At 47.7% G+C, this 27897-nt stretch overlaps 1 protein-coding gene across 4 annotated transcripts in view; it reads left to right on the top strand.

The window, feature by feature from the left end:
• Positions 1-27897, top strand: part of DGKI (diacylglycerol kinase iota) — a 679239-nt gene that overhangs the window by 396726 nt on the left and 254616 nt on the right. The window lies entirely within an intron of this gene.

Here is a 27897-nt window from a genome sequence, read left to right as displayed (position 1 = left end):
TACGAAAGTAAACAAAAAAGTGATGGGTGGAATGTTTGAATTAATCTCAGCCACTGGTATTTTTCGGGCCACATCCCAGTCCATTGTTTTTTTTTTTACCCATCATGTAACTACAAATTCAACCCAGCCATATGCAAATCAGTCCGAACTGCCAAGCCAGGTCCTCTCCGAACCGTAAGACAAGCAAACTTGGTTCCGGTGGCACTGTGGGCACAGGACCAACGTCTGGACATACCTGTCACACTCAGGACGTAGCTCTACGGTATACAAAAAGATGATGGATGGAATTCTTGAATTGCTATCAGCCACTGGTAATTACTCAGGCCGCATCCACATCCCTCATGTTTTTTGTCCACCATGCCCCCTCAAATTAAACCCAGTCATATGCAAATCAATCGTGGTCCTGCTGCAATAGGAATAGTCCAGTCCGAACTGCCAAGTCAGGTTCTCTCTGCTCCATAACAAAAACAACCCAAGCAACCCAAGAACAGTTTAGCCCTAGTTGAGGCTCTTCAGTCAGGTGCAGCTTGGTTCTAATGGCACAATGACTAAAGGACCTTATCTGAGCATACCCTTAACACTTATGATGTTGCACTGAAATAAACAAAAAAGTGATTGATCGAATGCTTGAATTAATCCCAGCCACTAGTAATTACTTTGACCGCGTAGCAACCCCAACTAGAGCAAAACCGGACTTGGATTGCTTGTGTTCCGGTTCAGAGAGGACCTGGCTTGGCAGTTGTATATGTCTGGGTCTAATCTCTGGTGGTAAGCTAAAGGCCTTTAACAGGCACTGCTCAATTTCCACATACTCGGACAAAAAGAGTTTGAGGTTTGGGGGGGAGGACCTGACTATCCTGCTGTGAAAGCAGATCTATCCTGTTTGGGAAGGGAACAGGAGGCAATTTATTCATCCACCAAATCCTCCTGGTCCGATGCAGGGCATTGAGGATCAGCTGTGTTTCATCTTCCTGCACCTTCCGAAGAATGGGAGAAGCTGAGCTGCTGCCATCTTAGCTGCTAGGAGACCAGCAACCAAATCTATTCGGGTCACTGGTTCAGATATGTTTCCTGGTGCCAGACTGGAGGTTTAAAGCGTTTTGAAAATCACTTAACTGATGTTTTGCGCTTTACGCTTTCTTTGGCTTGGCTTGGCTTGGTTTAGTGGTTTATTCCATCAAATACTATATAACTGCTCTTTCTGCATTTCTGCTTTTCCCTGACCAGCCTCCTGTGTTCAAGTCAGCTATGATGGTGCATTTCTTCAGATGTTTATTGTATATTTCCATCCATACTTTCTGTTGTTTCTCAGTGAGACTAAAACATAGTTTGACTTTTCTCATGCATTGTCATTTGAATCAGTTGTTCTGGATGCCAAAGACTGTCTTTGCGGTGGTGATTTTTCGACTCTTAATGCTGGAAAGTTCTCAGTCTGGTTGCCATTTGCTGTCCATCTTTCTTTCTCCCTTCTCATACCTCCAGAGGCAAGGAGCAGCTACAAAGGCTATCCCCTAGGCAAGTAATTTTTTAGGTCTCGGTCTAGCGATACACCGTGCAGCAGTGTTCGCGCAGCCAGAGTCCTTTTGGCAGGGTTTTGCAAATGGATCTGCGTGCGTGTGATTTTCCATTTGCGGCCTGCTATTGGCCTTTCCCTGCGTGTTGTTCTGTAAAATAGACACCAATAGGCCAGAGGCGGGCGCATAGATCCCCGCTGGCCTATTGGTGTCTATTACTCGCATTTCCTGCCTTATGCTTTCAATTATCGTGCCCAGACACGGGCGCGATAATTGAAAGCATATGGGCGCACGCGCACCACTCGCAACTTTTTCGGATTGCTTTCAGTTTTGCGATCGCCTCCCTCCCCTTACACAGTGTGGGGAGGGAGGTTCCTATAAATGAGCCAGAGTTGTGAGTGAATCTCCCCCAGCAAGTTGTTTGAACTCGAGAAAGCCTGCGCCAGAAGTGTCATCACACAGCGTGTGGTGATTCATATGCAAGCATTAGATCAGGTAACATTCAGGTTTTCTCTGGCTGTTTCTATTGTTTTCGAGTCTAGTATTTGTTTACAGACACTTCTAATGTTCTTGTTTACCAACGTGCCATTTTACGTAGCCCGCAGGTATTGGTATGAAGCCATATATATAATTGCAGGGTGACGCAGGTTTCAGAATGCGAGGCTGTCAATATGCCTTCTTCCACGCTTCTTTGCCAGTCTGTCTCAAGCTGCAGCGTGCACCCGCCCATTCCGCTGACTTCATTACTACACACTACATTGCTTTATGGAATGACCCAGAAACCATGAATCACCTCAGCAGACTTACCCCAGACAGCGGAGTAAATAAAGCACCTCCTGATCATAAATATCCTCCCAGAGACAGATGTCTTCACTGCTCCAGCCTGCACGCCCAGATATCCGTGCTCAATATGCTCGCCTGCCACTCTGCCTCAGCCCGTTTTGTTTCCTGTCGATAATCATGAACTTTTAATAAAATGCGTGTGATGCGTTTTGGCACGGCAGCCTGCGAGATCCACTGGCTGATATACATTTAAAGTACAGTTACTTTTAGGGGTCAGAAGAACTTCACCCTTTATCTTTTATTTGTAACCATGTTTTTTAGTTTAGTACACAGACAAGGCATGCGCACTGTCGTGGAGTCTCGTCTGTGTATGACAAACTGGGCCTGTGGTTCAAAAAAAGTAAAGTGCGTGGCTCGCCACAATGGCCTCTCGTTTCGTTCTATTATGATCTTTCATCTATATCATTCATATTATTTTATTCTATTTATGTCAGATCTATTTTTTTCTCCCTATCTTTTTCTCATTATGCCCTGAAGCAAACTGTTTATAGACGAGGAACAATATAAAACAATAGTAAACATTGAGCAGTCAATATGTTGTAGAAAAACAAGCAAATCAACAATTGCAGCAAAAAAGAAAACATATAATGATAAAAGAGATAGGAATAAAATAAAAACACGTTTGATCAACGTGGGTCCCTATGCACATATTGTTCATTCCTTTCAGACCTTTCTGACACTGCCTCTGTTGAAGGCCATGTGCTCTTTTTATGACCAAAACATCCCTGCGCACATTCTTGGGTAATTTCTCTTCTTGAGCCATATTCAGCAAGTTGCAGCTCATTCACAAAATATAACAAGCATTTACAATGCAATAAGTCTCGCATTATTAAAGTTTGAGCTATTGGCCTTGTAAATGACAATGCCTTTTATTCCTTTGCATCGGTGCGTAAACAAGTAATTTGTACTTATAGTCCCTGCTTATGAGAAGCAAGTCTGGCAGTCTCTTTTACTGCCAGCCTTGCTCATCGTAAGCAAGGACTATACGTTCAAAGTGTGTGTTGATGCACCGATTGCAGGTTTTAAAAACAAATGAATAAAAGGCATTGTCATTTACAATGCCAATAGCTCAAACTTTAATAATGCGAGACCTAGTGCATTGTAAATGCTTGTTTCTGTTTTGATCTCGTATGGTCAGGGCGGAAGATGAATTACCTTGTCCAGGGGTTAACTGTAGCTAAGAAAGGCAAAGCAGTGACCAAGTGTACTTCGTCGTATCAGGTCACTTTAGGCATTAAGATCGACTATGCCTTCAGTAAGAAAGATTCACCGACTGTCAACCATGCACGCTCTAAGTAGGCAGCTTCTACTGCTCTCACCAGTGGCGTCCCAGTAGCTGATGTATGCCTTTGCCAAAACATAACTGTCTGGCGGTTCAGGCGTGGCGTGCCAGATATTTTGTGAGAACCCTGTTACGTAAGATCTTTGGTTAATTGGCAATTCCTAGTCCTGCTTTGCAGGGGGCACTGTTTTGGGACTTATTCATAAGGTGAAGAGGGTGTGTGAAGAAGTATCCATTAGATAAAAAAGTAAATAACGTTCTGTAATGTGACTTCAGATGAATTTGATATATTCCAGTAGATTCTTCACCAGCCTTCCTTTTCTCCTCCTGTATTAGTACTGTTAATGAGAAGGAGTCAAGGTTTACCATAGTTATTTGTATTGTTTGTTTTGGCTGCTGTTGTTATTCCTTTTCTATTCCTCTATGCACTGCATGGCTGAGCATGGAATGGAATGGAATGGAGCCAGCATACAAGTGGGAGCTGCGTATAGGGTGCTGTTTCACTTCCGGGACTGCTGGAGCCGTATCGTGCCACTGTGCTGCTCTGAAGAGCTATTGCTGAAATAACGTTTTCTGGATTTGGTCTGGCACCTGGGGATATTCAAAAGATAAGGAATATGTATCCAGAATCTAAATGATATGGTATCCACTGCAAGTATTGTTTCCAAAGATAAGTAACTTTTTCTTTTCTCCCTACCTTGAGAAACATGTTTTAGCTCATTATCTCTGGTTATATTAGCTTAAGAATAGAATTGTCACCAGTTATTGTGAAATAATCTTAGAAAGAACTGTACTATTTTGTAGCAGATTCCTCCTTCTTCAAGTTCTAATGACAAAGCATCCCACTTGTTTATTATTTCAATATAGTTTCTTGGGAGGTCATTGCAAGGTAGACAATATAAGCTCCTGCCTTTATAATGTCCATTCAGAGTCCTGAAAGGGTCAGCTCCCTTGGGGACTTCCGTAGTACTTTATTCACCCCGGCGGACCTTGTAAGCTACAATGGAACCAAATCTATTGATAACCTTAACAGCAGGTACTCGGCCAGCAAGATCCAATACAACTAGTGATATAAGATATGAATAGCATAATAGCTGAAAAACAGCTAACATCCCTGTATCCACGGTATTTGTAATTCTTCATTTGCCATATTAAATAACAGTAGAGGCAGTGAGCCCTTTTTGAACCACATTAAATCTTACACTGCCTTAAGACCTGTCTGTTTGTAATAACTTGTCCGGTCATAACCCATGAAAAGTATAATATTCCATTAGTCAATTCAGGACAAAAAGAATGTTTCTATGGAAGTTTACATATAGTTCCAGGTAATTGCTAGAAAGGGACACCATCCTGCACATAAACAATCTTTAAAGGTGATGTGCTTTTTCTATGTGTGCAGCACACATAGAAAGAGCAAAAAGGAGGAGAAATAAAAGTATTTCTCCTCATTGCGCAAATCTAATGCCTGCTAATCAGTGGCATTCGTTTTTGACACTGCCTCAGATTTACAGATCCTTGTAAATCTGGGGTAGTGTAAAAAAACAATGGATGTTGCCTGGGTACGCCCATAGCAACACCCATTGCATGCCCCTTTCATGCAAGAAACTGTGTGAAAGGCTGTGGCGTAACAAAAATTGAGGGAGCCCCCCTGCAAAGTACATTGAGAGGCCCCCTCTGTAGTCAGTCGGGAGCTCTCAGGCCAAGGTACTGTGCTGAGGGGGCCCCTTGGATCTCGGGACCACACACTGCGGGGGCCTATGTTAAGCCACTGGTGAAAGGGCACAATATTTACAAAGCGGTGTTAAGCCACACAAAGTGGCTTAGCGCCCCTTTGTAAATATGGTGCAGGGCATTGCGTCACTGGAACCTCTGAAAATATGACGTTTCGTTTGCGCAATCCCGTTGTAAATATGCCCGCTTGTCTCTCCCTGGTTCCAGATGTACATTAATGTGGTTGTGTTGCCTACATTGACTGAGTAGCTCCTTGTGGCATGAACACTTTTCGTACTAGTCACGATATTTAAATAGAAATGTATATAAAATGACTTATGAAGGAGTGGTGTCAGTGGCTTTTCTCTGCCAGTTCTGATGATTATGCGACCACACTATTGCCTGTCACATGCCCTAGGTAACCCCTCGAGAGTTCAGTACCCTATCAAGGACGCTAATTCTGACAATAGAATCATCAGGATTCCTGGGGACTTCAGCCTTAGAAGAGCCTTGCATGGCATCTACGAAGTATCATGCAACCCCCATTAAGCACTGCAACACCTCATCTGGGAAAGTAGGTGCTATATAAATGCAATTTCTATACAATGGGCCTTCTGGTTTTGATTGCAGATCTTTTGTGTCTTCTTCCACAGTTTCCCGCACTGCCTCCACCCTGCCTTCCATTGATTTCACTGTGCAAGATGTGATATGCCATTTCGTTTCTCAAATAGATATCTTCAACAACTTTGGGCCATATGTCCAAAAATTAAGAATTTGCGTTTCCAAATTGCAATTCTTACCAAATCGCAGTTAGAAAATCGCAATTCCTAATATAAGAAACCTTAGAACTTTTAATTAGTGATTCTTATTGGGTTGCAAATCAACCTACCTCATGAATACTAATTAGGTAGATCGCAGTTTGAAACTCCTTACAAATGATATGCATCACAGGGATAGTGGCCTGTTGGGGTCAGCAGCCCACCATGTCTGTGATGGTATCTAAATAAAGGATTTTTTTTAAAATGCAGCCCATTTTCCTTATAGGAGAACAGGAAGCGTTTCAAAAACAAAAAATTAAACGTTTAAGTTTCATTTTTTCAGAGTAGGCTGTGGTCCGTGGGAACTCAGCCTGTTCCTAAAAAATGTTTTGTTAAACATACTCAAAGGGGAAGGGGTCCCCTGGGGACCCCCTTCCCATTTGTGATTGTTTAGCACTATCTTTCAGTGGTCGGTAAAAAATGTTTTGCAACGGTAATTTGGTCGCAAAACATTAATAGATACCACTGCGATGCGGTATCTCAAAGGGATGCCTAAACAAGTCCCATCCAAATACCGAATCGCAAAACCAAATTGTGATTCGGTAACTAGTTACCAAATTGGAATTTGACTTTTGTACATTTCAAAATGCTTTTTTGCCGTCACAAACGGCCCGAATCTGTGAATCGTTTGCGACCTCCAAAAAAAGATTTGTACTTCTGGCCTTCCTTTTCTTGTTGGTCATTAGACCCACTTGTTTGATCTGCCTCTGGAGCACTGCAAGGACTAGAGTAAGCCCGAGGAGAAGGCTGGTGCCTGGTAACAGATGGCTGCTGGCATGATCCAATGGGCATAACCTTATGCACACAGATCCATGCGCCCCTGGGCCTAGCTCGCCCATGCTAAAGGCCGGTCTAGGTAGGAGGCAGCCAGAATCTTTGGTAAGCCTCACGGCTGTAGCCATAGTAAACACGTGAGCTCCATAATCTCACCTGCTGCTGATTTTTGCAATACACCGGGTGGGGGGGAGAGAGGCAGGGGCACAACATTGAACTAATTAAAATAAGGGAAAAAAAGATAGTTACACATATTTTTGCCATTTTGTCACCCCCAGCGCCCCCCCCCCCCCCCTAAGTGCCATTTTGTCACACCCCACAGTGATGACACCCGGGGCGGCCCGCACCCACCGCACCCCCCCTTCCTACACCACTGCTGACGTCTTTGGCTATGAGGCTGCTGGTACATGAAAGAACGATGGATGGGTTGAAGAATGAATGAATTAGCACACTTATAACATGCACTCTTCCTACGAAGACCTCTGGACACATGATTCTGCTTTTGGTAAGGGGCAGTGCGAAATCGGAGCAGGGGAATAACTTATCCCCATAATACCTGTTCTTGAAGGCATGGGAAAGGGAAAGTTGCATATGTGGTATAATCTCATCCATGTGAATGCATGCGCCAGTGCAGGTTTCAATAACTGCTTTACACGTTTGCATGGTTACATCGGCAGTAATACAAAAGCTACAGTCCTGCCAAGTATCACGCATCAGGTGTGACTCTAACGCATTTCAGTGTGGTTCCGCATCACCGCACTGAAATGCATTGTCATGCATTTTTAATGCCACCTCTGTGCCCCTGTGCGCCGGCTCTGCTGCTCCCCGCAGACCTGCCAGCAGCTCTGGCTCAGACTGTTTAGTTAAGACCTTAATCTGCACAGCTCTGGCTGAGAGTCTGTCTGTGCTACAATGTTACAAATCTGACGCCCTACTGCCCGCGGCACCGCTGTCAGTCACTGACTGACACTGCCGAATCAGACCCGGGGGCGGGGTCTGCCCTCAGCAGTAGTTGCTACTTCTGGGGCTGTGTGGCACCGAGGGGGGGGGAGTGGGATTAATATACGGATCTGACTTCACCTCTGCCAAGCCGTCACGTCCGGAAGAGTAAGTGAGGTTCAGAAGCAGCGGGGGACTCGAGAGAATCGAGTCCTGTTAGTGGGCTGCTCTGCCCTGCCGCGAAATAACCCGGCGGGAGGCCTTCAAGTGACCACCACTGTGCGTCATTGTTAGACGGGGACCTGGAGGGTCGGCCGAGCACAGTGATCGCACAGACAGGTAACTTCCCCCCCACAGATGGACACCACACAAAGCTTATGGTAACACCTTTTATAGGCACTTCGGGTAGTAGAGTGGTACGATACAGGGCGATCAGGACACGATGATCCTCTCAATTCTAGTCTCTAGTAAGGGAAGGGGGTAGCGGGACAGTCTTGGTACCCACGGGTACGGGTGTGTAACGGTGATAGCTCACAATCCTCGAGCTCGGTGTTCGGAGGGGTCAGACCGCGGCAGCGCCGGCAGGTCCCGAAGAGGTCGTAGGTGGCACGGGCCGCGGCAGCGCCAGCAGGTCCCAACGAGGATGAAGGTTACAACGGGCCGCGGCAGCGCCAGCAGGTCCCACGAGAATGCAGGTTGCAAAGGGCCGCGGCAGCGCCAGCAGGTCCCGCGAGGATGAAGGTTACAACGGGCCGCGGCAGCGCCAGCAGGTCCCACGAGAATGAAGGTTACAACGGGCCGCGGCAGCGCCAGCAGGTCCCACGAGAATGAAGGTTACAACGGGCCGCAGCAGCGCCAGCAGGTCCCACGAGAATGCAGGTTGCAGAGGGCCGCGGCAGCGCCAGCAGGTCCCACGAGGATGAAGGTTGCAGAGGGCCGCGGCAGCGCCAGCAGGCAGGACAATAGTTCACAAGGCAGGGCTGTGGCAGCGCCAACAGTCCGTCAAGGATGAGTTCGTCGCGGTGTCTCTCGACTCCAGGATACAACTGCCTTCCTGTCCTGGGGCTGCCTCAGTTATAGGTCTGGCGCCCTTTGATGTCCGGACCCTCGCTCTTGGAGGTCGGGAGGTCCGGGATGAGGGAGTCCAGACACCCAGCAGGGGGGTGGAGGGTGGAGCCAGCGCCCGAGGAGGCTGGGGGTGCTCGGCACCTGGCGGGGGAGAGCCATCGACACTTCGTACTCCCATTGACCTGCCAAGTGGGCCGTTCACCTCCTGGGTGGAGGGTGGTGCCGGGATGTCGGGGCCTGGCCAGGCCCGGGGTTGGGGTCGGGCTGAGGCCGCACGGCCGCGTGGTGCCGTGTCCAAGATGGCGGCTGAGCCGGGCAATGGTGCTGACGGTGGCCCGGGCCCTGTCCTGCGGGGAGGGAGCGAGCCCTTCATGTGGCCTGTCCAACAGTCATCATGTCACTACTGACTCACTCTGAGCCTGCTACAGCTCTTCTGACTGTTCATGCAAGGTTGCGCTTGGGATGGTGCAGCGACGGGCTCAGCTGGAGGGACCAGGAGATCACGGCGGTAATCATAATAGCATTGAAATCTACGAGTCGCAGTACAATTTGTTTAATTTGAAACTGAAAGGACAGGTTACGCAATTGAGAGCGTTTACAGTGCACAGAACTCCAGAGGTCATCTGGATCTTTAAAAACTGTAAGGGCTGACGGTGGCTATGTTGTGGGTAACATCCATGACAACGCGGTCAAAACACCGCGCTGCCATTACCACGCGTCTTTTACAATGCAAGTCGTTACCACGACTTGCTCTGGAGGGTGCTCTAGACTAAGGAATAGTAGATTTACTATTCCAACACCCTCCCTACTGTACGTAGGCTGGAGTTGGAATAGTAAATCTTACTATTCCTAAGTCCAGCACCCTACAGCGCAAGTCGTGGTAACCTATGTGCTGCCCTCTATCATACCCGTGGGTCAAGGGGTCACCTGCTTGTTGGGTGATGCAGTGGCTGGAGTCTGTGCAGACCGTCGCTTATTCTACTATAAAATTGAGAAGAGGGTCTGCCACCAAGTCTTTGCTCGGCTTGCCTAAACTGTTAATTCCTGCCAGGAGTTGTACCTTACCACAGATTCCGTTAGCGGTAGGAATAAAATCTCAGTGTTGCAGGAAACACGTCTGTCTGTCCTGTTTAGTTTTCATTGATAGGACTTAAACTTTGTTACGTTATTCTCTTTTTCTGTGATATGCAGACAGAGTTTCATTGCATATACCAAGCAAGCACTCCTCGGGAGAGGTGTGGTGCCGCGGTCAGGGCGACTGATGCTGGAATCTGGGAACCACGGTTCGGTCCCCAGCACCGGCAGCCGATTAGCCCAGCACCATGTGACTCTTAATCTTCCTGACGGACTCTAGTGCCTAGAGACCCTTACGGGTGATTGTTTGTGCTTTACAAATGTGGATTATTATCATTACATTGCTGTGATATGTACACACTTGATTAATTCTCTTAAATTAATTTTTACACGTGCTGTATACATTTCAGATAAGAGCATTTTTTTTTACACAGAAATATGTTAAAAAATGCTCTGTGAAATGTATATACAGCATCCGTAAAAAGCTGTGCTGAGCTCAGAAATAAGATAAATATATCAAGGACTGAGTGAGCTGCATCAGTTTTTGTAGTTTTCTCATACTAATGCTGCTTTTAGTGATTCTTAACTGGCATCTAAATATTGCGGTCCTAAACAGGGCCAAGAGATTCAAATAACATTGCACATAACAAGAGACATGCCGTACAAACACCACTGCAGCTGTGTTTCTGTGGGAAGGGTTTGCCTGCACTTGATCCTCCTTTTGCTAGGGCCATGATATTAGCTTTTCTCCCTGAAAGAACATTGTGTGATGATATACCACTTTTTCCCACTCTCACACTCATCAGGCCTGCTGACCTCTGGTGGGTCTTGGTGTGTTTTAAGGCCTCTACTGGGTAACATCACTTTCCTGTTAATTCTGATGTCTAAGGTAATTAGATGCCTCCATGTAAGTAGGGACTCAATGCTGTAGTCCTGGGATTTTCTGTTAGTTCAAATGGTGCGAGCCAGGACTGCAATTACCAGAATGCAGTAGATTCGTTGTTGAATGAAAATCTACAACAGGAGAAAGGCATCCTTGGTAACATGGAGTTATCGTGTCACCGTACTGATGTCTGTCATTGGATCCCCGTTTTCTCATCTCTAACTACATTATAAATAAATGTAAATAAAATGTAAATGCCAGTATTTTTAAAGTGCAGAGCTACCTCCAACGGAGGTGTCCCGGCGCTGGGGGCCGTCGGGAAGATTAAGCAAGTAATTTCCCAGAGTCACATGGTGCTAGGCTAACCTGCCGCCGGAGCCGGGGATGAAACCGTGAACCCTGTGGTCCGGAGTCAGACACCCTGGCCGCTGCGCCACACCTCTTCCATGGTATCTCCCAGATGGGGTTGTACCTCAAACTCATATATCTTCCAGAAGAAAGTAGGCAGCACTCCTCACCATTGGGACATCCATGCTGCATAGGTATGAATGCTGCACAGGTACGACCATGGATCTGTCAACCTGCATTCACAGAAGCATTGCTTATGGATACAGAGAGCTGTCAGAAGCGGCTGGAACCTTCTCCCTCTCATTTTTCCCTTCATTAACCCGTTGAGTGCTTGTGACGAGCTAAGCTCGTCATGAGGCACAGTGCAGCTGCACTCATGACGAGCTCAGCTCGTCACGGCCGTTGGAACGTTTGCACGCGGGGATCATTTCCCCGCTGTGCTGAACGTTCCAAAATGGGTGTGGCTGTGACGAGCTCAGCGCGTCATGAGTGCAGCTGCACTATGCCTCAGCTCGTCACAAGCACAGCGGCGCCGCGCGCAGTCCCCCTCCCCCCGTGTGGGGGGAAAACACCCCGCAGTGAAGGGGTTAATGTTCCGGTCAACTCGGGTCCAACAGCAACTACTTTACTTTCAGCACTGATCAGCAGCGTCACTGTCAATAGAGCCTTTAGCTCTGTGACAGGCTGCCTGCGGCTGGTGTGATCTGGTGCTTGCTGCAGGGCTGGGCACATAGGCACCTCTCGCCAAATGGGGAGGACTGCTCAGCTATGGTTAATGGTTTTATTTAGGGTTGAGGCTGCTGTACTAGTCTTAAAATAATAACATACAGCCTGGCTGTGACCTATGTGTTCCTCGGCCTCACTCCCTGGTGTCATTTCTAATATTTATATTACTCGTGAGAACGTGTCTCTCATTATCGTTTAAATGTAACTCATAATTACATTGAAATTATGAAAATGTTACACATGCCAACCTGAAACCTTGGCAGCTATGAAGCTAAAGCTGAAGCGCTGCTGCACGTGTTATTCGCTGTACTGAAAGTACTTGCTACTGTTTCGATTCACCACCTGATGGCAGTGTTGTTCCACTGAGTGGAGAGAGATAACTTTGATTTTAGATAACAAATACATTCTTAAATAACTAGCACTGTTCTCGCTATTGGAATATTTTGGCTATGCCAATGATTTTTAGCCATGCTGCATGTTTTCGCCGGTGCTGTGCAGCATGACCAATTGGAATAAACAACGACGGCGTCTTCATTTAGTAGGCGCACACATGACGCCGCCGTCGGTGCACATACAAAATGATGTGTTTTTTTACTGATCTGATCCGTGTTGCATTGGTGCATAAAAAGAAAACAAAGCGTGCATACTTTATCAGTAAAATATAAGAAGAAAGCACTTTAAAATGTGTTTTAGATATGCCTTACTGATCCCTGACCCAGACCATGTTAAAAATAAACACAGGTCATTTTATGTACATTTCGATTTAAATATTGTGTTTGCGCCGTAAAAACGTGGTCATGTGGCTTACATTTTTCTATGGGGAAGGTGGTATCCACGGCACGTAGAAGCAAATGAGAGAAAGAGAGCAACTTGGAGTTGAGGGGAGAAGCACAAGGGCGAGGAAGCAACGCGGGGGTGAGAGAGGCACATGGACCAGAGAGAGGCACATGGAGTGTGGGGGTAGGGAAGCGCATGCATGAGAGAAAACACAGAGGGGGACAGAAGCACATGAGGGAGACATTTGGAAAACACATGCACTCTTGTGGAGTACTTGAGCAAAGAAGAAAGTAGATGCTTAAAAGTCAGCACAGGTAAAGAGGCTATGCTCCTGATGAAGTACAAAGAGGCACATTTTGGACAAGGCAAGCCATTGAATAAGAAGCAGGCAAATAATAGTGACAGTAAAGCCAATCAATGGTAAGCATTGGGCGGGCTGCAAGACTCTCTTGGGCATAGTTACAAGGAAATGTCGGAGCACGGAGCTGCACCAAATTTGGCTGTGCCGATCTCCAACATTTCCAAAACAAAGGTATGCGCTGTATTTACAACAATATGGCGCACCCCTGAGTTTTCCCAATCTCTGGTGTTAAAATTAGCTGCCTAGCGCCAACGCAGGCACCCAACCATAGTGCATGGGTGCCTGCGTTGCAGGGAATGATTGTTAATGTGCAGGAAGGTGTACATTCCTGCACATTAACAATTAATAACCGCAATTTGTTACTCTGCAGCACACATACAAGTAGCAAATCGTCATTATTTAATTGTTGTTTATGTGCAACAAGGGACATCTTCCTGCACATAAGCAATCAATAATGTTGTTTTGCTCGTTCTGTGTGTGCTGCAGAAAGCTGCACACATAGAAAAAAGAAAAAGCGAGGGGAAATAAAAGCATTTCTCCTGGTTTGGCCATTCTAATGCCTGCTATTGCATGGCGTTAGTTTTTGGCGCTGGCTCAGATTTATGCATCCTTGTAAATCTGTGGCAGTCTCAAAAAAGCAGTGGGTGTTGTGGTTGAATGCCCGCAGCATCAACCAATGCATGCTCCTTTGTGTAAAGGGGCCTTATATACAAGGATGCGTTTAGCCACAAAAAGTGGCTTAACGCCGCTTTGTAAATATGGAGAAGGACATAGCACCACCAGAACGTTGCTAAAAGTGATGTTCTGATGGCGCTATCCCCTTGTTAATATGCCCCTCTATGTTCGTAGTAAACCCGCCATATGCCTTATGCAACCAAACAAAGCGATTATAAACTGTGTGCTTTTGCCTGATGTACTTTTTAAGCGAGGATGGCCTGTGGGTATTGTTGTGTGACATGATAATGAGTGTCATGAAAAGAGATATGTGTCTTAAGCAAACAAACCCACAAGGGCAACGATCTGATTGTCGGGCAGAGCATTATTACATCTTAAGCTTCAGGCCTCATTTCCAGTCAATGGCCTTTTTCATGTGAAGTGATTGGTCATCACAATCCTCTATCCACACAGCAGCACCGGCACATAACAAAAAAAAAACACTGCACACATTAAATACAATAAAACACACATACTAACAGGTGACACACAATTGTGGACATACATTATTCATCACATGTATGTTTATATGTGATTACATTCTGTGCACACAGACGCAAGTTAAAGCATTCTTGCATACACACAAATACAAAACACTTCTCACACTACATACAAAAGCAAACACCTACTAGCAAACTACATACAATTGGGGCACACACTGTTTATTGTATGCGGTTTATATATTAGAACTTATGTAGTTGAGAAAAACACTGTATACAGTACACACAAGCAAACTGAACAAAAAGTGAAGGCAGACCTCAAACGTCTATACTATGATTCATTGTATATTGTTTTTCATCACCAGAAAGATGGCATATTAACTTAACCCCCTCCCATGCTCATGACGAGCTCAGCTCGTCATGAGCCACGGTGGCCGTGTGCTGAACTTTGCGCCGGGCCCACGCAGGGATAATTCCCCTGCTGTGCTGGGCGTTCCATTGGAACGGGCGTGGTCATGACGAGCTCAGCTCGTCATGAGCACATGGCCACCGTGGCTCATGATGAGCTGAGCTCGTCATGAGCACCGGGGCGCTGAGCGCACCCCCCTCCCTCCAGCACAGCGGGGGAATTAGCCCTGCAGTGAAGGGGTTAAATACTCGCCACTGACCTCTGCATGAATCTGCAGGTCACATGTTTTAATCCTGGCAGGACCAACTTAGACTTCTATCCTTCTGAGGAAGGTACATTTAGCAGTGCTATTACAATGAGTAATAGCTACACTTTACAATTAAAACTGTTCAGCATACGTGTGGTATGAAGTGATGTGAAAAAAAAATGCAGATGTGCGTGAATGTGTGTGTGTGTATCTACATATTCGACAAACACACTCGTTCCAGGGGCTCCGTGCCCAGGCATTCCTACTGGACTTGGTATGATTGAGTAAATGAGTGAGTGAGTGAGTGAGAGGAAATTTATACCGCGCAACTTAGCCCAAGGGCATCAAGGCGCCAAATAGATCAGATAGTCAAAAGTCACCGGGAACAAAACTACGAATAGGCCTCAGAAAAGAACCAGGTTTTCAACCCTTTGCGAAAAAGCACCAAGCAGGGTTGTCCTACCAGTTCGGATGGAAGGGAGTTCCAGAGCTTGGGTACCCAGATAGAGAAAGCTCTACCTCCCCATCTTGCTTTAGCAAATCTGGGAACTAGAAGGAGATTTTTATTTGATGAGCGGAGGGCTCTACTGGGGGAGTAAGGATGGAGGAGGGACCTAATGCTGTCTGAGCCCTAGCCATACAGAGCCCCATGGGCAAGGCAGAGGAGCTTGAAAGAGATCCTAGAGTGGATGGGCAACCAGTGAAGGTTTTTCCTGGCTAGAGATGCAGAGGAACGCCTAGGAAGGTTGAGGACCATCCTAGCCGCCGCATTTTGCACTATCTGTAGGCGATGAACCAGGCTCTTATTTAGGCCCACATAAAGTGCGTTACAGTAACCTAGCCTCGAGGAAACGAGAGCCACAGTGGCTTGCTTCCGAGCATCAGGGGAGAGATAGGAGGCAATCTTTCTGAGGATCCTGATGATACCACAGCAGGTGGAAACAGTCCTACTAACCTGAAGGCCAAAGGAAAGAGAGGTGTCTATCATGACCCCCAGATTCCTCGCAGAGTACGAGGGAAGGGGAGAATCCCCATGGGAGGCCGGCCACCATTCATTGGACCAGACATCCGTATTACCCCCAAAGATCAAAACCTCCGTCTTCTCTCCATTTAGTTTTAAGAAGTTCTGGATCATCCATTGGGAGACTGCCTCCATACAGTTTCTAAAGTTCAAGGCCGAGTCATTCACAGACTGTGTGAGGGAGACCATAATTTGAGTGTCGTCGGCATACGACAACACCTCCAGCCCAAAGGGTCTCACTACCCTGGCAAGAGGGGCCACATAGAGATTAAAAAGGGTGGGACTTAAAGACGATCCCTGAGGGACCTCACATTGCACAGGTTTGGTGGGGGAGAAAAAGTCACCCAACTTCACCCTCTGTTCTCTTTGGTGAAGAAAAGAGGCCAGAAGGCTCAGGGCAGGGCCTCCAACTCCTATCTCCCTGAGCCGGGAAACCAATACAGAGGGAGACAGGGTGTCAAAGGCTGCCGTAAGGTCGAGTAGGACCAGAAGAGTGGTATGGCCCTCATCGACCTTTGAGCGGATGTTATTGCCGACAACCGTAAGGGCAGATTCCGTGCTGTGGGCTATTCGAAAACCATGTTGTGAAGTATCCAACAGGTTGAGTCATCCAGAAAGGTGCTAAGATGGTGATTAAGATGGGCTTCGAGTATTTTGGCGGGGGCGGGTAAGAGGGAAATAGGCCAAAAGTTTTTCAAGACCCTGGGGTCCAACAAGGCCTTCTTCAAGAGTGGTTTAATGACGGCCATTTTCCAGGAGTGGGGAAAAATTCCCTCCTTGATTGCAAGGTTCATTACCTCTAAAAGGGGGGGAATAGCCACTTCCCTACAGGCCTTCGAAGTCTTATGCGGGCAAGGGTCCATAGGGGAGCCAGATTTGATATTAGACTGATTTGTAGTGTAAACAGCTCACACAGAGCTTTTGACGTGGCCTATAGGTTGATGATGTCTGGTGATGTGAAAATGACTTCTACAGTAGTTGGATGATCATCCAATGACTCTGGGATGGCTTCTTACGTAATCCTTTGTAACATGGGCTGGCACTACCATAAGAACCATGTCACTGAAGAGTATCAAACAACAGGTTGTACAAACATTGTCTCTGGGCAGCGACAAGCCACACTCTGCAGGCCTCAAGTAATAGACGAGGGTAAAGAAATTAAACTACTTTTCCTGCCCACTTACAGCAGTTTTATGTAACACCATTTCTCCATAGTCCGTCTGGCTCTCTGCCATTATAGCCCCAACCACTGCAGAAAGACTGGGCCTTCTAAAGCTTGCAACCATGCTCCCCTCTTCATTTAGGAACTCTGTGAATTTGTGCACCAGGAAATCCATACAACTTTACAATCTCTGACAGCAAAAGTATATTCTCCCTCCTCACTGAGGGCATCCCAAAACATGCATGGGTCTGCCATGTCCAATACTGCGGCTATGAATGGAGCAGGTTTATAAGCAAATAAATGGCCAGATTTAGGGATAGGTACCTAACTGTTCATAGGTGCTCTATAGATCTAGAACAGTCATGAGATACGTTAAACACTGTATAGCGCTTGTCTACCTGACGGCCTCTTGGCACTGGGTTGGGAGAAACCTGCAGTCTCTGAGGAAGGCAGCACTGTTGTTTACCATGTGCAAAACTGCATGCTGAATAAACCTATGAGTGGGCAGCTTAAAGCTGTGCAGCATTTATACTGCTGCTCGTAGCCCCTGAAGTCAGGGAAGAGGTCTATGAAAGCTGCCTGTTTGTTATCCCAGACTGCACGGCTACACGAGCCAGTACCGGCCCGTTCAAGACATTCTTAAAGATAAACATCAGGACTGATTTTATTTAATGTTCATTTAAAATATCCCAGAGGGCACAGCTACATGAGCCGGTACAGACACGTTCAGGACACTCCGGCAAAACAATTTCCAAAACCCGCAGCTACCCTGCCCACTCACTACTTCTGCTGGAACAGGTGCGGTGACGGAGTCACAAATGAATAAGGGACTGATGGAAACAGAGCAGCCATTTCTAAAGAGGAAAATTATGGTATAACTGAACTTTTTGGGCATCAGCACTTTTCACACTGGGTTTTCAGCCCTTCCTTTTAGTGTTTGTGAGTGAAACTACTGTCTTAGTACAGAAAGTGCAGTTGGCCTTTAAGCCCGAAATTATTGGAAACATCACACTAGGCCTCAAGAGTTATGTAAGTGACCTCTGAGCCTGCTTCGGATAATTTTGGATAAACAGCCTGTTATCCTTGGAAGGTTGAAAACATGAGTGCCACCAAGTTGGCCATTGGCATAAGCCTTCCTCTGGCCCTGGGATAGATGGATGAGTTCCGAGTGTTGTTGATAGTCTTTGACTTGTTCCCCCTGGGGCTGCTCTTCTAGATTTTTCAGTTTGCAGTTTCTAGATCCTTTGAACGCCCTACGTGTGCCCACTTCAGGTGATTAAACTTCTTCCCTATCCAGGGTTTGGCTTGGTGACTTCAGACAAACCTCCATGACCCTCTCCTCTCTCGCTCTCCTTCTCTCCCTCTTTCTGTCTCTCTCTCTGTCTCCCTCTCTCTCTCTCTTGCTCCCTCTCTACGTCTCTCTCGCTCCCTCTCTCCCCTTGTCTCTCTAGCAGGCTGGCATTGGTTTGAAGTGGTGCTGACTTTACGATACATGTCCACTCCACAAGTAGTCACTCTGATTGAATATGTGATGTAACAACGCAATCAAAATGATCGAGGTATGTTACATCGCAGTCTTTACAACGCAAGTCGTTACAACGACTTGAGCTGGAGGGCGCTGGACTTAGGAGTAGTAAGATTTACTATTCCAACACCAGTCTACGTACAGTAGGGAAGATATTGGAATAGTAAATCTTACTATTCCTTAGGTTATAGCGCCATCCAGCGAAAGTCGATGTAACGCTTGCGTTGTACGTTGCAACTGCATCGCGTTGTAATCACCGCGATGTAAAGGATGTTTCCCCTCTGATTATGTAGTTGACTGGTTTAGGAGGAATGTCAGTTCCACGCTGCACATAAAAGAGAATTCAGCCCAAGAAGTCTGAGTTTGTCTACAACCAAAGTGCTTTCATCACTAGACTACTGCGCTTCCATTGGTAAAACCGAAACTCAGGAAAACACAGAGGGGCAGATTTATGAAGGCCCTGCGCCGCCGGTGCGTCACTTTTTCCCATGTTAAAAGTGACGCACCGGCGGCGCAAGGCCTTCATAAATCTGCCCCAGAATGTTTAAAGGCTGGTGGGGTAATTCACAGAAAAAAGACATAGTGGGCTTCTCTCATTGAACCTGCTCCTGTCAAGTGGAGGTAAGCAGGGACATAATTTGTGGATTAATGATCTAACAGATGCATTAAATGCCTCAGACCACACATTAGTAGTTTGCCTTGCTATCAAACGAAAGCCCTGCCGCTTTGCAGATAGTAAAGAACATGCAGATATGACCAGCAGGATTCCACCATCAGATTCTGTTGCTGTTCATTTAAACAAAGCTCTTATTTTAAGAGGCACCCCCGCAGAGTCACTGGAAACTCGGGCACTGATATTCATCATCTTCATATTTTCGGGAGCAGGGCAAAATCACAGTGCTGTGTATTCCATTGATTACTGACTGTACTCGCTAACCTGATGTGCCAAGAAGTACAATATGGTGGTTGGCCTCCTTTATTATAATAACTCTGCTTCATGTGGGTTTTTGCAACACGTATGAGGGTGTTTCAGGCTGGCATATTGCTTTGGAGCTAAGGATAATGTTTTGCTAGGTCTCGAACTGTGCTAGTTATATAGCTATACATATTTCTTCTTCTGTCAGCTGTGTGTTGATGAAGACTATTGAGTTTACTGGATGCAGCGGGAATTCCAGCTGTTCAGGGCAGCAGGTCCCAACATGGTCCCAGGGATCATCCTTTTACCTCCACTCCACTGTACTCACTCAACTATCCTCCCCTCCTCGCCACTCTGTTCCACTCAATTTCAATTTCAATTTTCAATTCAATTTCAAATACTTTATTCGGTTTTTCATATTAAAAACCGTAAAAGCAATATTACAATATCTACATAAACTCTATGTCACTCCACTCACCTTTGGCCATGTTTATTTATTTTTTATTTATTTATTTATTTATTGGGCATTTGTAAAGCGCCTGGTGACGCCACTGGCGTGTCCCCGCGCTGTGGTAAGTGAAGTGGCTGCCCCCCCCCCCTCCCACTGAAGGCTACCTGCTGAAAAGGTGGGTTTTAAGCTTTTTCCTGAACAGGATTTCAGATGGTTCAAGTCGCAGTTCTGAAGGTAGGACATTCCAGCATCTGGGAGCGAGAAATCTAAAAGATCTCCCTCCCATACGCGCCTTCCTTACCCTGGGTACCTTTAGTAGCCCAGTCTGAGAGGACCGTAAGTTGCGAGTGGGCTCGTAGTGGGACACCAGACTCTGAAGCGGCTCGGGGGCTTTACCGCTCAGAATGCGATGGCATGTGGAGAGGGCTTTGAACTCTACCCTCTTCTCCATAGGAAGCCAATGGAGGGCTTGAAGAGCAGGTTTGGAGGGTGACCTCCTAGGGAGCCTGAGTACAAGCCGCGCCGCGGCGTTTTGGAGCACTTGCAGGCGGCCCATGACCTTGCCCGTGGCCCCCAGATAAAGCAAGTTCCCATAATCAAGTCGCGAGGTGACCAAGGCGTGCACCAGCGTCCTTCGAGCAGAAATGGGAAGAAGGTCTAAGACTTTCCTTAAGGCTCTTAGGACACCGAAGCACACCCCCGTCACCCGGCTGATCTGGGGACCAAAGGCAAGGTCTTTATCCAGCCACACGCCGAGGTTCCTGGCCTCATGGCAAGGGGCGGGGACCTCGCCCAGGCAGGGCGGCCACCACGCCGACGACCAAGCCGAGGGCCCTCCCCCCCCACGAGCACCTCAGTCTTGCTACCGTTCAGCTTTAAACAGTTTGCGGACATCCAGGTTGCAAGGTCTTGCATGCAGTTCCTGAAGATGTCCGCTGCAAGGCCGGGTGCACGCGATAGGGAGACGACCAACTGCGTGTCGTCGGCGTAGGACACCAGGCGAAGACCGTGTCCCTCCACGATGGCCGCTAGGGGGGAGAAGTAGATATTAAATAGGGTTGGGTTCAGGGACGAGCCCTGAGGCACGCCCTGGCCCAACTCAATCTCCCTCGAATAGCATTCACCCAGTCTGACCTGAAAACACCTGTCAGACAGGAAGGACCCGATCCAGCCAAGCGCTGCGCCTGTAACCCCACCTTCATTCAGACACTGTAGCAAGGTGGAATGTGCTACAGTGTCGAATGCTGCGCTTAGGTCAAGCAAGATCAGAGCCATGGTTTGGCCCTCATCCACACCCTGTCGTAGTGCTTCAACCGCCACGAGAAGTGCCGATTCCGTCGAATGACGGGGGCGGAAGCCGAATTGCGAGTCGTGGAGTAGCGAAGCCTCCTCCACGAACTGCATGAGTTGTACGTTGGCTATTTTTTCCGCCACTTTGGCCATATAGGGCAGGAGGGAGATAGGGCGAAGGTTGTCAAGTTTTTCGAAATTCACATTAGCTTTTTTCTGCAGAGGGAGTACAACTGCTTGCTTCCAAGCATTGGGGACACTCTGGGATTTGAAGGAGGTGTCTAATAGGTGGCGGACAAAGGGTTCGAGTACTTGCAGGCTACCCTTAAGTCGACTGGGAGTCGTCGGGTCTCTTGGGGAGCCAGATTTTATCGACCCGCAGATACGGATTAGTTCTTCAGTTGGGGGGGTGACAAAGGAGGTTAGCCGTTGTTCTCCTTTGATTTTAATGACCTCCAAGTGTGGAGGACTATTGTTTGCCCTCTGAGGGAAGGAATTATAGATGTTAATGACCTTGTTAGCGAAAAACTCTGCAATACGATCACAGCCCTCCGTAGTGCAAAGTTTCGTGGGCACCACAGCGGGCTTCCCTACCGCAATAGATTTATAAATTGAGAAGAGTTCCTTGGTGGACTGTTCAGCTTCTTCAATCTTAGTGCAGAAGTATAGTGATTTACCCTTTCTCAGCAGTTTATGGTAGTTACGCCTACAGTCTATGTATTCTGCTTTGGCGGGGGTTGAATAGGCAATCCTCCATTGCCTTTCAGCACGTTTACACGCTGCCTTAGCCACCCGCATGTCCTCATTGTACCAAGGAGCTGATCTCTGAGCTCGGCCCCCCATTTTTGCCGCACCCAGTGGAGCCACCAGGTCCAGGGCCTCCGTAATTCGTTGGTCTAGGTTGGAATTAATTTCTTCCACCCCCACACCACCGGGATGACCCTTCGCAATTAGCGCCTGATTAAATTGAACTTGGGAGAACGCCGCCCATCTCCGCCTAGGATGTTTATCAGCAGGAGGGTCGGCCGGACGGGGTCCCTGTGTCCCAATGGTGAATGGAATGAGATGGTGGTCAGACCATGGGATGGGGACCGGAGTCTGAGCGTCCACTTGGTTCCAGTTTGCGAAAACCGGATCAAGAAGGTGACCCATCTTGTGAGTAGGGTGCTGTACCTTCTGCTCAAACTGCAGGCTTGCCATTGTTTGACAAAAATCACTTGCCACCTTGTCCGTAGGGGTGTCTAGGTGCAAGTTTAGGTCACCCAAGACTAGGTATTTATCAGTGCTTAATGCGGCCTCTGTGACGTCCTCCACTAGCTTCTCAATAAAGGCTGTAGAAGAGCCAGGCGGGCGATAGATCAAAAGGCCTTTCAAGGTGAAATTGCCATTTATCGAGATAGAAAAAGCACCAGCTTCACTACCCTCTATATTCGTGCGTTCCAGCTGACATTGGTAATCCTGTTTAGCAACTATAGCTATGCCACCCCCTCTCCCTATTATTCTATCTAATCTCTGTAGACAGTAGCCCTCTGGGATGGCTTCAATGACCTCTGGCATGGAATCTAGGTCTAGCCACGTTTCCGTAAGGAAGAGTAGATCCCATTGCTTCCCGCTAAGGAGGTCGTGGATGTCAAGGCAATGCTTACGTAGGGAGCGTACGTTCAGCAGGCCACATATCAGGGAGTGTCGGTCACTGATTTTACTGATTTTAGCTTCCCCTGTGTGGAAGGCGAAACTACAGTGGTTGCAGCCCACGTTATTTTCTACCTCCATGCTGTGTGAGCAAGGTCCCAAATGCTCATGGCGGAGGAGAAGAAGATCCTCTCGACTCCAGCTGACATGGACAGCAGGAGGGGCAGGGGGTCTGGCCCTGGGCCGCAATTGGCCGCGGACGGGCGCAGACGGGCTTAACTCAGGCGCAACTCCGGCGCGCCTTCGTCGCGCCCGCTGCGCTCGTCCGCTGCGCTGCCTACAACACATCCGCCTTATATCCCCCCCAGCGTCCCAACAACTAGAGCGCTGCAGGTATCTGCCGGAAGTGTCTGGCTCGGACCCTCCACGCCCTCTGCTCGAACGGTGCTAGTCACCGGCGTCAGAACGAGGCGGGAGGGAGGGGCAGTCCAGCACTCCGTTGCTAGGTGGCGGTAACTGTTTGTCTGCTTAAAGGAGCTCAGCCGAGCAAAATGCAGATAGCGGAACAAACACACAGTGCAAAGAGGCTTGCACGCGCTGGCTCACCACAGTGCCAGGTGAGGAGAAATAAAGTTTTTAAATTTTAAAAGTGTTAAAAAGAGCTCACGCGCCAAGTCAGCATACAAGTAGTAATCACTGATATGCTGGAAGCGCTTCAAATAAAAGCGGTAGGGACACTGCCACTGCCCACTTACCACGCGAGGATTCAGGAACCAGTGCCTTATATCCCCCCCAGCGTCCCAACAACTAGAGCGCTGCAGGTATCTGCCGGAAGTGTCTGGCTCGGACCCTCCACGCCCTCTGCTCGAACGGTGCTAGTCACCGGCGTCAGAACGAGGCGGGAGGGAGGGGCGAGTCCAGCACTCCGTTGCTAGGTGGCGGTAACTGTTTGTCTGCTTAAAGGAGCTCAGCTGAGCAAAATGCAGATAGCGGAACAAACACACAGTGCAAAGAGGCTTGCACGCGCTGGCTCACCACAGTGCCAGGTGAGGAGAAATAAAGTTTTTAAATTTTAAAAGTGTTAAAAAGAGCTCACGCGCCAAGTCAGCATACAAGTAGTAATCACTGATACGCTGGAAGCGCTTCAAATAAAAGCGGTAGGGACACTGCCACTGCCCACTTACCACGCGAGGATTCAGGAACCAGTGCCTTATATCCCCCCCAGCGTCCCAACAACTAGAGCGCTGCAGGTATCTGCCGGAAGTGTCTGGCTCGGACCCTCCACGCCCTCTGCTCGAACGGTGCTAGTCACCGGCGTCAGAACGAGGCGGGAGGGAGGGGCGAGTCCAGCACTCCGTTGCTAGGTGGCGGTAACTGTTTGTCTGCTTAAAGGAGCTCAGCCGAGCAAAATGCAGATAGCGGAACAAACACACAGTGCAAAGAGGCTTGCACGCGCTGGCTCACCACAGTGCCAGGTGAGGAGAAATAAAGTTTTTAAATTTTAAAAGTGTTAAAAAGAGCTCACGCGCCAAGTCAGCATACAAGTAGTAATCACTGATACGCTGGAAGCGCTTCAAATAAAAGCGGTAGGGACACTGCCACTGTCCACTTACCACCATACTGAACAGTAGCCATGCTGGTGTACACCAAGTCGACAGAAGGATTATTAAAGATTGTGTAATTAATTGTATTATTTATTGGTAATGTTTTGTTCCATTACAAATGGAATACATATATGTGATTTTATTTATATTTGAAAATGTGTCTCTATTGTGATAAATTTTAATAAAAAGCTGTTTTTGATAAACATACAGGAAAATATTTCATTAATACATGAATTGTGGGCTGAGAAATATTGTTATTGGGTCAAAACAAAATTGATAGATGTTTTCTTGCGAGAACACTTAGACGTAGAACACACAGAAAGGAACCCCCCCCCCCTTTTTTTGAGTATTGCTATATTTCCCGGTCCTTTCTGGGTTGATTAGGGAAAACTCTCTCTTTTTTAGAGTACACCAAGGCTAAAACACACTGGCAAAGCCAATAGTTCTCTTTTCTTTTAGCCATGCTAAACAGTAACTTGTTTTAGTTTCAGCTATGCTGCACAGCTGCTGTACAACTTGGCTAAAAAAACATTGACAAAGCTAATAGACCGCACATAGGCGAAACCTATTGTCTTGGCTGTTGTCATTGGTTGTCCACTTGTGACCTGAGACATTCAGGCCAAACATCTATTGGAGGCAAGGCTGCTGTTCACAGCAAACACAACGAGGGCGGTGTGGCACATTGAACGAGAAAGACCCATATATGATTCTTTATTATCTCAGAGAAATAGGAGGGGGGAATATAGATGAAAATATTGATAGAAAATATAACAGCCAGATCCTTAGAACTTGCTGAGCACAGGATACAGGTCTCTGGGACTGTTTAGTCAGCAAGACCGAGACCCACCGCGGTCTCTCCAGGCCCGCTTCTTTGAGTATTGAACCAAACAGTGCTTAGAAGAGGAGCACAAAATTACATTATGGAGGAATGGGCATGATGAGGCTATAAGTATCTTTAGAGCGTCACAAAAGTCAAACATTTGTGTAATAATATGCACAGCCTGAGCGCTACATAACTCTTGTCTTCGCCTCCCTTCTGACACCCACCCCCACGCCTTGCAGACCTGCTCTCATTCTATCAGTTCTCCGGATAAGATGGATTTTTCTCCATGCGATTTTACCAGCACTTCGTACACAACACTAAAAAGGATTCATTTTTGCTCTGCTGGATGTCGACATCTCATCTTAAAAACCTTCTGAGCAATTAAACAAGCCCCTGCTGTGCGCTGAAGGGCAGGCCCTGCCTATGATGCAGCTTCCGAAGTAAAGTAAACTCCGGCACCAAACTCTGCCCTCCTCTGTGTATCTGTAGTCTCTGTGTCCCCTTTTATTTCTCTAGCTCGTTCCCAGTCTTCCTCTCTAGCTGCATCCCATTGCCTTTCTCTCTCTCACCATGCGTCACTATCATGTTCCAGTTTTGTCCTTTGTTACCTTTTTATCTTCCTTGTTACTTTTCTTTATTTCTTTGTTTCTCATAGCTCACTTTTTTTTCCTCTTGTTTCTATATTTTTGGTACGCTCCCTTTTCACATCTCTTTTATCTTTACTTCCTTCCTTTCTCATCATCTTTCCTTTTTCTACTCTGCAGTGAGACCATGGTGGCTGCCTCATACTCTTCCACCTTACAACATGTTCTCCCTTTCTTGTTGTCATTCCCTTTTTCTTTAACCTCCTCAGTCTCTAATCGGCATTGACCTGCTCTCTTTCCCGTATTTCTTTTCTCTAGGCCTGGGTGGAGTTAGCAGAACTCCGTAAAGTGACCAAAAAACTCTGTCGCGCTACGTGGAGAGCGGCAGAGTGAGTTTGTGTTGATTTTTAGCATCCGGTGTTTGTCCCGTGCTGGGAAATCAGCACGAATGGCACCAAGTGCAGTGCAAGAGGCCGCTGCTTCTTTCTGCCGCTTGAGTAGATGTTCTACTCAAGGGGCAGGTTCCTCAAAGTGAACTGAAGGTTTCTTAACGTGAACAGTAGCGGCCATCCGAGACCGCTCGCATGAAAAGGGGGGGCCCTCGGCCCCCCCGCACGCATGGCGGCGCGGCGACCGCCTCACCCCCTCTCTCCTCGGGTCCTTCGACGGTGGGGGCGTGCCCTGGGGGCGCGGCCCACCGCCGATTGGCCGGCGCCCCTCCTGACCCGGAATCAATGGACTGGTTCCGGGTCGGGGGGGGCGGGCGTTAGGAGGGGCCATCCGGCCCCTCGGGAATAAGAGGTAGGGAGCGCCCAGGAGACCCCCTTGTCCCTGGACGCTCCCTCGCTGAACGTTGTGCCCCGCGTTCGGGGCTTCTTTGTTTTCTAATTTTCCCGCTTTTATATTTCAGGTTGAGCACTTCGAGGAGAGCGACATCGGTCTGGGATCGGCGTTGGACGCGAGGTAGCCGTGTTGGAGACTTTCCCCTGTTGTCTTCCTGCAGGGTTACAGGGTTCCCAGGACGTGGATCTCGCGCTGAGGGACGGAGGCTGAAGCCGCTTTTTGATCGTCGGTGCCGGAGGACGGAGGCTAAAGCCGCTTCCTGATCGTCGGTTTTTTCTTGTTGCAGCTTCAGGACTACTGAGCCAGCCGCGTCGCGAGAGGATTCCGCGGTAAACCTCCCACCGCCAGAGAGCAGCTAGAGGAGACCCGTTGAGCACTCGTCGCCGGTGTCCGGAGCAGCAGGGGAGCGGGCACGGGCCGCTGTGAGGTATTGTGCAGGGGGAGGAGGGCTGCAGCCAGTCGTGCGGAGTGGAGCTGGGCGGAAACTAACAGCGGGCACGATATCGCCGGTTCACCCGCATATACCGGCCAGGTAGTGCGAGCTGCGTGTTGGGGGGTTTCTTGTGCCGAACACGGGGCCGGGAATAACTGGGCAGCAATCAGTTCAGGAGCAAGGTTTCCCTCTAATTTAGAGCGGAGCGGGTAGGCGGATCGAGCTGTAACGAAAGGGTTGGATTCACACGAGGGAAAGCGAAGCAGGCGCAAACAGGGCAATACTTGGAGGGGAGACCCGGATACATTTCGGACAAACTGATACAGGAAGTGTGGTTGTAATTTTACAGCAGTGCATTGTATTATGTGGGACTAATGGTGCTCTCCCAGGTATTAAGGACAATTTTATTTCAGGAGTCACCTGCCGCATGTTTCTGATGAATTGCAATATCATACAATTTGTGAAATTCAATTGTTTACTGGGGTGGAGTCCAAGAAGTGGGGTTTAATTGAAAGGCAATACACTGTATTGTGTGTAATTAACGGTGTTCTCCCAGGTATTAATAACAAGTTTATTTCAAGAATTAATGTGAAATCATTAGCTGTGGTACGGTGGAGCACAAGAAGTGGGGTTGAAATTTAAAGGCTTTGCCACAAGGTGTTAATGCTATTTTCCATTCCAGGCTT

This window comes from Lissotriton helveticus, chromosome 1_1, assembly GCF_964261635.1.
Source record: "Lissotriton helveticus chromosome 1_1, aLisHel1.1, whole genome shotgun sequence".
Lineage (NCBI taxonomy): Eukaryota > Metazoa > Chordata > Amphibia > Caudata > Salamandridae > Lissotriton > Lissotriton helveticus.
The sequence above is the reverse complement of the archived record's forward strand: the minus strand, read 5'-3'. Positions and strand labels throughout refer to the sequence as shown.